The sequence below is a fragment of the Trachurus trachurus genome, assembly GCF_905171665.1.
Source record: "Trachurus trachurus genome assembly, chromosome: 11".
NCBI classification, from domain to species: domain Eukaryota; kingdom Metazoa; phylum Chordata; class Actinopteri; order Carangiformes; family Carangidae; genus Trachurus; species Trachurus trachurus.
Window position 1 is genome coordinate 8,182,502 of NC_139904.1, and position 14,404 is coordinate 8,196,905.

Consider the following 14,404-nt stretch of genomic DNA (forward strand, 5'->3'; position numbering starts at 1 on the left):
ACTATGTATTGCAATGCTTAGTAAGTTTTAATCTTTACATCAATATTTCCACTTTTTGCTTTGCTTACTACCTGCAACTTTCCTTGCAAGATGTTATATTAATGTGAATAATGATTACATCTGTTTCATTTTCTCAGTTGAACTCAGCCACCTGAAGGCAACCCAAAATCACACTCAATGTCCACTGCATTAGGCAAAAATAAAGAAAGGTAAATTTGTCTCTTTCCTTTGTTTATGTCTTTCACCAACAGCTCCAACTTCTTCAGCTTCTTGTTACCTGTGGCAAATGCCTGTTTTTACAGTGCTTGTGATACTCTCCCTTATCACCATGATCAGCGTCATTGTCGTTACCCAGAGAAAAGGTGAATATACACAGTTTACCTGTGTTTGGTTTCATGCATTTTGAAATTTAAAATGTACTAATGTAGAGACACTTGATGTTTGTTGCATCAGATTTTCTGCTTCTCGGAGTCATACCTCCAATGCTGCAAGTTCTTAAAACGGCCACTTGGTGGTGCTGTTGCTAACAATTACTCTAAAAATAGAGACACTGCTGTTTTGTGCACTGACCATAGACTGTAAAAAGAATGTTTCAAAGGAGGTTAAATCGAAATCGATTTAACCTCCTTTGAAATACTATGACCTGGACAAATGAGAATATGCACCGGCTTCCTGTAAAAAGAATGGATGTAGCACCCGTGACGTCACCCATTGGTTTGGGGGAGTCTGTTTTGTGCCGCTACTATGGGGGTTTGAACCGCGCCATGTTGGATTCTACTTGCCATATTAGGAGCGGTGCGGCCTGAAACTTCCTCAGAATTTAGTGTGGTTTAGTCTGGTCTTGTGTTTTGTTCTTGGTAAAGGTCGGTGTCAGAGTGTTCCTCAGAGTGTGTTTGTTTGATGTTGACAAAAGCTTTTACCTTCCTGTGTGTAAGATATTTCAAAGAGCAAAAGTCTTGCAGTTTTATTAATGATCATTGTGGAGTCATACCTCCAACATTGTAAGCTCTTTGAATGGCCACTTAGTGGTGCTGCTAACAGCTCCTACAAACATAGAGACACTGTGCTGATTCATGCCTGTGCAGTGGATGAAAGGTTGCTACAGAGGTCATCCATCATCTCCATGTTTGTTCTCTGCCTTTTGCAGCTCAACAGATACAGAAGGAAACATTTGAAGAATCTCTTGCAATTCCATCGACTTACCAACTGTAGCTTTAAGAAAAGCCACCAAATGACTCCAGATCGTAACACTTGTTTATCATGACAGCATGTTTTCCGACATGATCATTGTCATGTGTGTGGTTTGTCTGGTTGGTGTCCGAGAACTGCCACATCAGCCTGAACTTCCTCATAAAGTGGTTTTGCTTTTGTTTTGTAAGAAATTCTATGTAATTTGTAACTTTTTTTTTCTCTCAATTTTGGGGTTTGTTGGTTGCAGGCTTGGGCATTGCTGTGGGACAGTGGCTAACATGATTATAGAGTATGTGCTGCTTTTGTATGTTTGGATTATATACGTGCTGTCTCTGCAAGATTGAGTTGATGTTTTACAGTTCTCTTATATCTTTATTGATCTACCTGGTTTATCCCCTGTCTAAACTCTCTTTTAAATTAATGTGCTGTAATGGTTTTTTTTAGGGTGCCTATTGTCATCGGACCAGGGACTACAGCAGGATATTCAAGATGTTGGCTAAACCTGCCATTTTTATTGCTATTACTAGTCAATTAATTGGGATTGTCCATAATAAACGAATAAACTAAACTAACAGCCCTGCATTATCTGTGAATCATTATCATAAGTAAAAAGACAAAAAAAAAAAGCAGAACATGAGACAGATTTCCTGTTTTCAGAACAGTTAAAAACTGTGTCTCCTGTTGGAGAAGTTAGTGTATCAGGATGGAGTTGGAGATCTACTGCTGCCTGTTAGTCCTTGTTCTGGGGTGCAGTTCCACTACAGGTACGGACATTTGAATTAATCAGTGACCCTTGAATCTTGAGTATCTTCTTAAAGGCATTCTTATTTACTGTCAATTATAGGCTACATATTTTTTTTCTTTTTGTCACAGGAATGGAATATAAAGTGCGTAAAGAGAAGCAACCCTTCACTATATCTTGTCCTCACCCCGTAGAGGGTAATGTGACATGGAGCAGGGAGTTTAAAGGGACTAAAGTTGACATCCTTACATTTGATGGTGACAGAGAGACAAAACACATTCCTGACCCAGACAAAAATTACAGTGCAACAGGTGACAAGTCACTGTTCATTCACAGTCTGTGTCTGTCAGATGATGGAACCTACTTCTGTAACGATCAGTCAGTTGTGCGGCTGTCAGTGATCCCATTAGGTAAAAGACGAACTGCAAAAGCTTAACCGACGACCACACTGTCCTCAGCAAACAGGTACGACAACCAACAGAGTTTAGATTACAAATTAGCCTTGGAAACATTAATATGTAAAGTAACCACTAATGGACAACACCTAAGTTTTAACCTTTACATCAATATTTCCACCTTTTGCTTTGCTTACTACCTCTGCAACTTTCCTTGCAAGATGTAGTATTTTTTTCCTGTTTGTTACTAAAGACTAACAACCCATTTCTTTGTGTGATGTTGACAAAAGCTTTTACTTTCCTGTGTGTAAGATATTTCAAAGAGCAAAAATCATGCAGTTTTATTAATGATCATTGTGGAGTCATACCTCCAACATCGTAAGCTCTTTGAACGGCCACTTGGTGGTGCTGTTGCTAACAACTCCTACAAACACAGAGACACTGTGCTGATTTATGTGTGTGCAGTGGATGAAAAGTTGCTACAGAGGTGAATTAAAACTATCATCCATCATCTCCATGTTTGTTCTCTGCCTTTTGCAGCTCAACAGATACAGAAGGAAACATTTGAAGAATCTCTTGCACCTCCTCTCCGAGCTCCTCCTCCTGTGGATGAAAGCAACTACATAAATTTAGAGTTAAGAAGTTTCCATTGTGGTGTATGAATAATGACTCTCCTGCATCATTGTTTCTTGTAGAGCTGATGTGTAATAAAGGCTTCTTCAGTCTATCAGGTCTGCAGTTACTTGTCATGTTTCTACAGAAGATCCACCACAACGAAAGAATAAACTTATAATAGGCTACACTTTATTTATATAACATATGTTTCAGACTTGTTAACAAAGTTACAAAGTGCTGTAAGACACTTAAAACGAGGAGAAAACAGTGAAATTTTTTACCCTATCCAATGAAAAGTAAAATGTTGTGGTCCATGGTATTTAAAAAAATTACATATAAAATCCCAACAAAATAAAAACAATATGAAACAGGTGCACCACTGGTTGCCTAGAGGGTTAAAATGCCAAGTATAAAGTTTTTTGAAATAGCCAGCTAATCTGAAGTCCACAGGCTGGTCCAGAGTCTGGGGGCATTAATAGGAAAAGCCCTCAGCCTAGACCCTGGGCGCCTTGTCTGCTGACCTCAGGTTGCAAGATAGTACATAAGGGATAAAAAGCTTAGACATATGGCTGGGAGCCAAGCCGTGTAATGCTTTAAACATGAGTAAAAAAAAAATCTTCAAATCAATTCTGAATTTCACAGGCAACCAGTGAAGTGAAGCTAAAACAAGATGCATTCATGTCTTCCAGCAGCAGCATTTTGAACCGGCTGAAGACGATGTAATGAAGCTTGGCTGAATGCAGAAATAAGGGGATCAGAGTAATCTAGTTGAGAGGTGAAGGCATTGACAAGTCTGTTAAGATCATGGGCAGATAAAAAGGGTCTTATTTCCTTGATATTATTTTCAAGTGCATGAAACAAGACTGCATAACTATTTTTTATTTGTGCTTTGAAGCAAAGCTTAGAATCAAAAATCGCTCCCAGATTTCTTGCAGCACGTGTGATGTTATTAGAGTTAACATCAAGACTATCTACCAGATTAGCCTTAGAGCTGAACAGCATGTCCAATTTTATCTGGGTGAATTAAAAACTATCATCCATCATCTCCATGTGTATAACATTTCTTTTGCAGCTCAACAGATACAGAAGGAGAAACTTGAATCATTTCTTGCACCTCCTCTCCAAACTCTTCCTCCTCCAGCATCTAAAGGAAGTGAGGAAGTTTCCATTTTGGTGTGTAGCCTATATAATGACTCTCCTGCACCACTGTATCCTCTTGAATTGAGGTGGTAATAACATGGTCTGTGTTTATATTTAGTAATGATACACACAAATGTTGGTAAATCATCATAAATACGTAAATGCTTCTACACTCCAGGTCTCCAGTTACCTGTAATTTCTCAAAAAAAAAAAAAAAAAACTCTGTCGTGTCTATGAAGTCTGATTACAGTAACACAGTTATTGTGTTGCTGTTGCATCACCTGCTGCTAAAATGACATGTCATGGTTCAGAGCTGAAATGTGCACGCAGCACGTCTCCTACATGATATCTAACAACCTGCGTCATTAAGATCAGAATATCAGATATCTGCGAAAACAGTCAGTCTGGTTGCAGTGACTGTCTGGCAATACTGGGGCAGGCCCGACGTCAGGATGAAGTAACTGAGGGGGCAGTTAAAAAATACCAGGGGGCAAATCTTTTTTTATATACTGCAGCACCATAAGACCACTGTTTCAAAATTAAATAATTTATGTATTAAAACTTAAAGAACTATACTATCAGAACATCAAAACCAAAAAACCATAACAGAAATCAAAATATGACTGGTCATTTTGTCGAGCACTAGGTAAAAGTCTCTGTTGTTCTGTTGTTCTGTTGCTCTGTCTTTCTGTCTCTCATTGACCACAACTTCACTTCGCTGCCTGTTGCTTCTTTATGTAAATTGATACACTTTTGTTTTCACTCTGGTTTAAACGCTGCACCAATGGCAGAACGTCATGTTTCCATGGCGCCTGACCGGATGTGATTGTAAAAATGAAATTTCGAGAAGTAACGCTACACCTCTACAAGAGAGACACAGTACACAAGTACAAGGGTTACTTGTAAAGCCAGTCATTTAATTTTATATCAGGTGCATCTACCACTCTCTGCAAATAATAGATTTAGAAGTGCAGCTGCAGGAGCTAACTACAGGAGACTATTTAGCTTAAACGTGTGACATGCACCGGGCAGTTTGAGTGGATCAAGATCCAGCCGTGTTCACATAGGCTAAGAAAGGACCGCAGACTTCAACAGCCGGTTTTGAAAGAACCCCAAGTAACATGGGGTTATGGTGTTTCACACTCTCCTGTCTGTGACACATGTCAACCATTATTGTTGTGTTTGCAGTTAGCTAGCTTCACCCGTGTGAGTGTGGGTCACTCTCAGGTTGGGGGAGGAGACCTGAACGTTGTATTGTTTTGAAATTTCCGACAAAGACTTGGAATTCCATCGACTTACCAACTGTAGCTTTAAGAAAAGCCACCAAATGACTCAAGGTATACACTTGTTTATCATGACAGCATGTTTTCCAACATGATCATCGTCATGTGTGTGGTTTGTCTGGTTAACTCCCACATCAGCCTGAACTTCCTCAAAATGTGGTTTTGTTTTTGATATGATCGATGATGGCCTATGAGGTGTTGGTGCACAGATGCACTATGTATTGCAATGCTTAGTAAGTTTTAATCTTTACATCAATATTTCCACTTTTTGCTTTGCTTACTACCTGCAACTTTCCTTGCAAGATGTTATATTAATGTGAATAATGATTACATCTGTTTCATTTTCTCAGTTGAACTCAGCCACCTGAAGGCAACCCAAAATCACACTCAATGTCCACTGCATTAGGCAAAAATAAAGAAAGGTAAATTTGTCTCTTTCCTTTGTTTATGTCTTTCACCAACAGCTCCAACTTCTTCAGCTTCTTGTTACCTGTGGCAAATGCCTGTTTTTACAGTGCTTGTGATACTCTCCCTTATCACCATGATCAGCGTCATTGTCGTTACCCAGAGAAAAGGTGAATATACACAGTTTACCTGTGTTTGGTTTCATGCATTTTGAAATTTAAAATGTACTAATGTAGAGACACTTGATGTTTGTTGCATCAGATTTTCTGCTTCTCGGAGTCATACCTCCAATGCTGCAAGTTCTTAAAACGGCCACTTGGTGGTGCTGTTGCTAACAATTACTCTAAAAATAGAGACACTGCTGTTTTATGTGTGCACTGAGCATATACTGTAAAAAGAATGGATGTAGCACCCGTGACGTCACCCATTGGTTTGGGGGAGTCTGTTTTGTGCCGCTACTATGGGGGTTTGAACCGCGCCATGTTGGATTCTACTTGCCATATTAGGAGCGGTGCGGCCTGAAACTTCCTCAGAATTTAGTGTGGTTTAGTCTGGTCTTGTGTTTTGTTCTTGGTAAAGGTCGGTGTCAGAGTGTTCCTCAGAGTGTGTTTGTTTGATGTTGACAAAAGCTTTTACCTTCCTGTGTGTAAGATATTTCAAAGAGCAAAAGGCTTGCAGTTTTATTAATGATCATTGTGGAGTCATACCTCCAACATTGTATGCTCTTTGAATGGCCACTTAGTGGTGCTGCTAACAGCTCCTACAAACATAGAGACACTTTGCTGATTCATGCCTGTGCAGTGGATGAAAGGTTGCTACAGAGGTCATCCATCATCTCCATGTTTGTTCTCTGCCTTTTGCAGCTCAACAGATACAGAAGGAAACATTTGAAGAATCTCTTGCAATTCCATCGACTTACCAACTGTAGCTTTAAGAAAAGCCACCAAATGACTCCAGATCGTAACACTTGTTTATCATGACAGCATGTTTTCCGACATGATCATTGTCATGTGTGTGGTTTGTCTGGTTGGTGTCCGAGAACTGCCACATCAGCCTGAACTTCCTCATAAAGTGGTTTTGCTTTTGTTTTGTAAGAAATTCTATGTAATTTGTAACATTTTTTTTCTCTCAATTTTGGGGTTTGTTGGTTGCAGGCTTGGGCATTGCTGTGGGACAGTGGCTAACATGATTATAGAGTATGTGCTGCTTTTGTATGTTTGGATTATATACGTGCTGTCTCTGCAAGATTGAGTTGATGTTTTACAGTTCTCTTATATCTTTATTGATCTACCTGGTTTATCCCCTGTCTAAACTCTCTTTTAAATTAATGTGCTGTAATGGTTTTTTTTAGGGTGCCTATTGTCATCGGACCAGGGACTACAGCAGGATATTCAAGATGTTGGCTAAACCTGCCATTTTTATTGCTATTACTAGTCAATTAATTGGGATTGTCCATAATAAACGAATAAACTAAACTAACAGCCCTGCATTATCTGTGAATCATTATCATAAGTAAAAAGACAAAAAAAAAAAGCAGAACATGAGACAGATTTCCTGTTTTCAGAACAGTTAAAAACTGTGTCTCCTGTTGGAGAAGTTAGTGTATCAGGATGGAGTTGGAGATCTACTGCTGCCTGTTAGTCCTTGTTCTGGGGTGCAGTTCCACTACAGGTACGGACATTTGAATTAATCAGTGACCCTTGAATCTTGAGTATCTTCTTAAAGGCATTCTTATTTACTGTCAATTATAGGCTACATATTTTTTTTCTTTTTGTCACAGGAATGGAATATAAAGTGCGTAAAGAGAAGCAACCCTTCACTATATCTTGTCCTCACCCCGTAGAGGGTAATGTGACATGGAGCAGGGAGTTTAAAGGGACTAAAGTTAACATCCTTACATTTGATGGTGACAGAGAGACAAAACACATTCCTGACCCAGACAAAAATTACAGTGCAACAGGTGACAAGTCACTGTACATTCACAGTCTGTCTCTGTCAGATGATGGAACCTACTTCTGTAACGATCGGTCAGTTGTGCGGCTGTCAGTGATCCCATTAGGTAAAAGACGAACTGCAAAAGCTTAACCGACGACCACACCGTCCTCAGCAAACAGGTACGACAACCAACAGAGTTTAGATTACAAATTAGCCTTGGAAACATTAATATGTAAAGTAACCACTAATGGACAACACCTAAGTTTTAACCTTTACATCAATATTTCCACCTTTTGCTTTGCTTACTACCTCTGCAACTTTCCTTGCAAGATGTAGTATTTTTTTTCCTGTTTGTTACTAAAGACCAACAACCCATTTCTTTGTGTGATGTTGACAAAAGCTTTTACTTTCCTGTGTGTAAGATATTTTCAAAGAGCAAAAATCATGCAGTTTTATTAATGATCATTGTGGAGTCATACCTCCAACATCGTAAGCTCTTTGAACGGCCACTTGGTGGTGCTGTTGCTAACAACTCCTACAAACACAGAGACACTGTGCTGATTTATGTGTGTGCAGTGGATGAAAAGTTGCTACAGAGGTGAATTAAAACTATCATCCATCATCTCCATGTTTGTTCTCTGTCTTTTTCAGCTCAACAGATACAGAAGGAAACATTTGAAGAATCTCTTGCACCTCCTCTCCGAACTCCTCCTCCTGCGGATGAAAGCAACTATATAAATTTAGAGCTAAGAAGTTTCCATTGTGGTGTATGAATAATGACTCTCATGCATCATTGTTTCTTGTAGAGCTGATGTGTAATAAAGGCTTCTTCAGTTTATCAGGTCTGCAGTTACTTGTCATGTTTCTACAGAAGATCAACCACAACAAAATAATAAACGTATAATACACTTTATTTATATAACATATGTTTCAGACTTGTTAACAAAGTTACAAAGTGCTGTAAGACACTTAAAACGAGGAGAAAACAGTGAAAATTTTTACCCTATCCAATGAAAAGATATAAGTAAAATGTTGTGGTCCATGGTATTTAAAAAAATTACATATAAAAGCCCAACAAAATAAAAACAATATGAAACAGGTGCACCACTGGTTGCCTAGAGGGTTAAAATGCCAAGAAGTATAAAGTTTTTTGAAATAGCCAGCTAATCTGAAGTCCACAGGCTGGTCCAGAGTCTGGGGGCATTACATAGGAAAAGCCCTCAGCCTAGACCCTGGAACAACCAAGGGCACCTTGTCTGCTGACCTCAGGTTGCAAGATAGTACATAAGGGATAAAAAGCTTAGACATATGGCTGGGAGCCAAGCCGTGTAATGCTTTAAACATGAGTAAAAAAGAAATCTTCAAATCAATTCTGAATTTCACAGGCAACCAGTGAAGTGAAGCTAAAACAAGATGCATTCATGTCTTCCAGCAGCAGCATTTTGAACCGGCTGAAGACGATGTAATGAAGCTTGGCTGAATGCAGAAATAAGGGGATCAGAGTAATCTAGTTGAGAGGTGAAGGCATTGACAAGTCTGTTACGTAAGATCATGGGCAGATAAAAAGGGTCTTATTTCCTTGATATTATTTTCAAGTGCATGAAACAAGACTGCATAACTATTTTTTATTTGTGCTTTGAAGCAAAGCTTAGAATCAAAAATCGCTCCCAGATTTCTTGCAGCACGTGTGATGTTATTAGAGTTAACATCAAGACTATCTACCAGATTAGCCTTAGAGCTGAACAGCATGTCCAATTTTATCTGGGTGAATTAAAAACTATCATCCATCATCTCCATGTGTATAACATTTCTTTTGCAGCTCAACAGATACAGAAGGAGAAACTTGAATCATTTCTTGCACCTCCTCTCCAAACTCTTCCTCCTCCAGCATCTAAAGGAAGTGAGGAAGTTTCCATTTTGGTGTGTAGCCTATATAATGACTCTCCTGCGCCACTGTATCCTCTTGAATTGAGGTGGTAATAACATGGTCTGTGTTTATATTTAGTAATGATACACACAAATGTTGGTAAATCATCATAAATACGTAAATGCTTCTACACTCCAGGTCTCCAGTTACCTGTAATTTCTCAAAAAAAAAAAAAAAAAACTCTGTCGTGTCTATGAAGTCTGATTACAGTAACACAGTTATTGTGTTGCTGTTGCATCACCTGCTGCTAAAATGACATGTCATGGTTCAGAGCTGAAATGTGCACGCAGCACGTCTCCTACATGATATCTAACAACCTGCGTCATTAAGATCAGAATATCAGATATCTGCGAAAACAGTCTGTCTGGTTGCAGTGACTGTGGCAATACTGGGGCAGGCCCGACGTCAGGATGAAGTAACTGAGGGGGCAGTTAAAAAATACCAGGGGGCAAATCTTTTTTTATATACTGCAGCACCATAAGACCACTGTTTCAAAATTAAATAATTTATGTATTAAAACTTAAAGAACTATACTATCAGAACATCAAAACCAAAAAACCATAACAGAAATCAAAATATGACTGGTCATTTTGTCGAGCACTAGGTAAAAGTCTCTGTTGTTCTGTTGCTCTTGCTCTGTCTCTCTGTCTCTCATTGACCACAACTTCACTTCGCTGCCTGTTGCTTCTTTATGTAAATTGATACACTTTTGTTTTCACTCTGGTTTAAACGTCGCACCAATGGCAGAACGTCGTGTTTCCATGACGCCTGACCAGATGTGATTGTAAAAATGAAATTTTGAGAAGTAACGCTACACCTCTACAAGAGAGACACAGTACACAAGTACGAGGGTAACTTGTAAAGCCAGTCATTTAATTTTATATCAGGTCCATCTACCACTCTCTGCAAATGATAGAATTAGAAGTGCAGCTGCAGGAGCTAACTACAGGAGACTATTTAGCTTAAACGTGTGACATACACCGGGCAGTTTGAGTGGATCAAGATCCAGCCGTGTTCACATAGGCTAACAAAGGACCGCAGACTTCAACAGCCTGTTTTGAAATAACCCCAAGTAACATGGGGTTATTGTGTTTCACACTCTCCTGTCCATGTCAACCATTATTGTTGTGTTTGCTGATTTACACAAAACTTAAACTGAGGGGGCAAACCAAGTAAGAAGAAGACTGTTGTTGTTGCAGTTAGCTAGCTTCACCCGTGTGAGTGTGGGTCACTCTCAGGTTGGGGGAGGAGACCTTAACGTTGTATCGTTATGACAGCATGTTTTTTCAACATGATCATTGTCATTTGCGTGGTTTGTCTGGTTGGTGTCCGAGAACTCCCACATCAGCCTGAACTTCCCCAAAATGTGGTTTTGTTTTTGTTTTGTAACAGGTCTGGTTTTTCGTATCTGTTAAAATTCTATGTAATTTCTGCAATGTTTCCTTAATGTTCACTCACTGACATTTTTTTTCTCCATTTTTGGGTTTGTTGGTTGCAGGCTTGGGCATTGCTGTGGGACAGTGGCTAACACTGTCCCCTCACAGCAAGAAGTCCAATGTGAAATCTTTCCTCAACAAAACTCTGACAGGTTTAAAATAAATAAGAAATTAATCATGATAAACATAGCTACAGGATTTTCACATTATGTTGAATATTGTTATCTTAAAATCCATCATCCATCATCTTTATAAAAAAATGTGTATATCTAGATTAATATGTTGTATGTGAGATAGATAGATAGATAGATAGATAGATAGATAGATAGATAGATAGACAGACAGACAGACAGACAGACAGACAGACAGACAGACAGACAGACAGACAGACAGATAGATAGACAGATAGACAGATAGATAGATAGATAGATAGATAGATAGATAGATAGATAGATAGATAGATAGATAGATAGATAGATCAGACTGTCTGTCTGTCTGACAAGATAAGTTTTTCTGAGTCAGTCATGTCTCTTTTGTAATAGCACTGTATTGGCTGTGACTGAATTTATCGTCAACATCATCGTCATCATCAGTGTCTGTTAACCACAAAGAGACATAAATATCTGCAGAACTTGGGCTTTGCTTTGAGAGCAGTGACATATTTCCTGTTTTCAAACCAGTTAAAAACTGTGTTTCCTGTTGAAGAAGTTTGTATGAGGTTTCAGTGTGTATCAGGATGGATGTGGAGATCTACTGCTGCCTGTTAGTCCTTTTTCTGGGGTGCAGCTACACCACAGGTAGGAACATTTTTATTAATCAGTGTCCCTTTGTTTTTAACATATTACAATATGAGTCTTGAGTATCTTCTTAAATGCATTCTTATTTACTGCCAGTGATTTTTCTCTTTTTTTCACAGGAATAGAACTTAAAGTACGTAAAGAGAATGAACATATCACTATATCTTGTCCTCACCCCGTAGAGGGTAATGTGACATGGAGCAGAGAGTTTAATGGAACTAAAGTTGACATCCTCACAGTTAATGGTGACATAGAGACAAAACACATTCCTGACCCATTCAAACATTACGATACAACAGCTGATAAGTCACTGCACATTTTGAAACTGACACCGTCAGACGATGGAACATACTTCTGTAACAATCAATCAGTTGTGCGGCTGTCAGTGATCCCATCTGGTATAAGACGACTGGTAACAACTACAACAACTTCACCGACGACTACACCATCCACACCAACTACAGGTATGAAAACTAAGAGTTTAGATTACAAGTAAAAACATTAACATTTGTACATTATGCAACACTGTAAAATAACTGCTAATGGACAATAAGTTGTTTTATATATTTTCCTTTTGTCTTCCCTTTGTTCGCAAAGGCCACCAACAGTTGCTTAGTTTGGTATTAGGAATAGCTTCCACGTTCCTCCTTCTCTTCATTGCCATGGTCATCATCACCATTGTGTTCTCGCGCAAATGTAGGCGCAACAAACAAGGTGAGCGGTAGCCTACTTTTTATCTGGAAAACACGGTTAACGTAAAATAAAATGTACATCCTACTGACAAACTTGTTCGATGGATAGCAAATTGATTGGATGAAATCATGTTAATATTTTATATAGGACGATTTCCATGTCTGTTTCAATATAAATCAGCTATACTGTGTGTGTGTGTGTGTGTGTGTGTGTGTGTGTGTGTGTGTGTGTGTGTGTGTGTGTGTGTGTGTGTGTGTGTGTGTGTGTGTGTGTGTGTGTGTGTGTGTGTGTGTGTGTGTTCTCTTCTCAAGCTGTGAGAATTTCTCTAACTTTGTGATGTCACAACAAAACGTTAGAACCACTATGAGGATTAGGTTTCTGAGTGTTTTTCTAAATCTGCTTTATGTTATGTGAATACTGAGACCATTCAGCCAATCAGGAGAGAGAGCTTCTCTCTCCACTGATTGGCTCACTGACCAGTTGTTAGTAAAACTCCAGAGGCCTGAAATAGGAGATGTAAACAACATTTAGATTGTTTGTATATTTACTCAGCTGACCCCTTACACTGTGGTGTTCACATTTTTTCAGCAGCAAGTGAAGAAATACCTCCAGTCTACGATGAGATAAAGGATGGGTTTGTGTGTCAGCCCACACATGGTGAGACATGACATGTGTTCACACAACATGCTATGCTGATATATGTATCAGCATAGCAAAAAAAATAAATCCAATATGACACCAACACCACCACCACCAACAACAAAAAGATTTAGCTCATTTGGTTAAATTTTGGGAACCACTGGTTGAAACATTGGATGATTTCACTCATTGTTTATCTTTCTTTCTCATGTTAGAATTCTCTCTATTACAAATTAAAATCATTTAATTAATTCAAAGTCAAACAAAAGTTAATAAGTTGTCTTTGCTAATACACAGGTGGAACAATCCTTATTAACCCTACGTATTCCAACATCTCTGGTACTCCTCCACAAACAAGAAACAACAGTGGTAAAGTCCAAGCTCTGATCAACAAACAACTGAACAAATTATGTTCTTAAACACAGACTGTTTGCAGTATATGTCACTTGTACTTTGATTCCTCTTACAGGCGTTCCTCCAAATCAAATGGCACCTCCATATTCTGTTATCGGCCACCCTGCCTGGAAAAAATAACAAAGGTGACTTTTATCATCAGTTCCCCATGTCACCTTTGAGATACCTTGTTACTAGAGGGAAATAGTAAACCTTTCATTGTAAAAAAACAACTCAAATATTGAATGTCAGTCAATATCCCTAATGTTTTTTTCTTAATCCACAGGTTCGCCACGGCTGCATGATGCAACCCAAGCCACCTGGAAACAACAAAAACCAATGCATTAAAAACCAATGCATTAAATAGTTTTACCTTAATATTTCTCACTGGACATGTACAAGAACTGTTAAAAAAAAATAGAAAAAAAGAGCTTTGTTTGTATTTGCATATCTGCACATTTGCTTCAGATCATTAGATCTTATGTTATCTGAATAATGTGGATAATAATGATGTTTCTCTTAAATAAAGACTTCACAGAAAGGACACAGCTGGATAAAATGTTGTCTTGAACCATTTTTGTTGCACTACTGATTAGTTTAGTTTAGTTTATTAGTTTAATAAGGGACAATGTGCAATTACATTAATCATTTAAAGGAAAAAATTAAAAGATGGTTGCACCAGATTTAGCTCCCAGCTAATTTCCATCTGTAGTCCCTACACATAACAATTAACAATAAATAACTTAATAAATTAATATACTGATTTTTGATTTCAGTAGAAATGTCTCTGGGCCAATTCACTGAAAAGGCCAA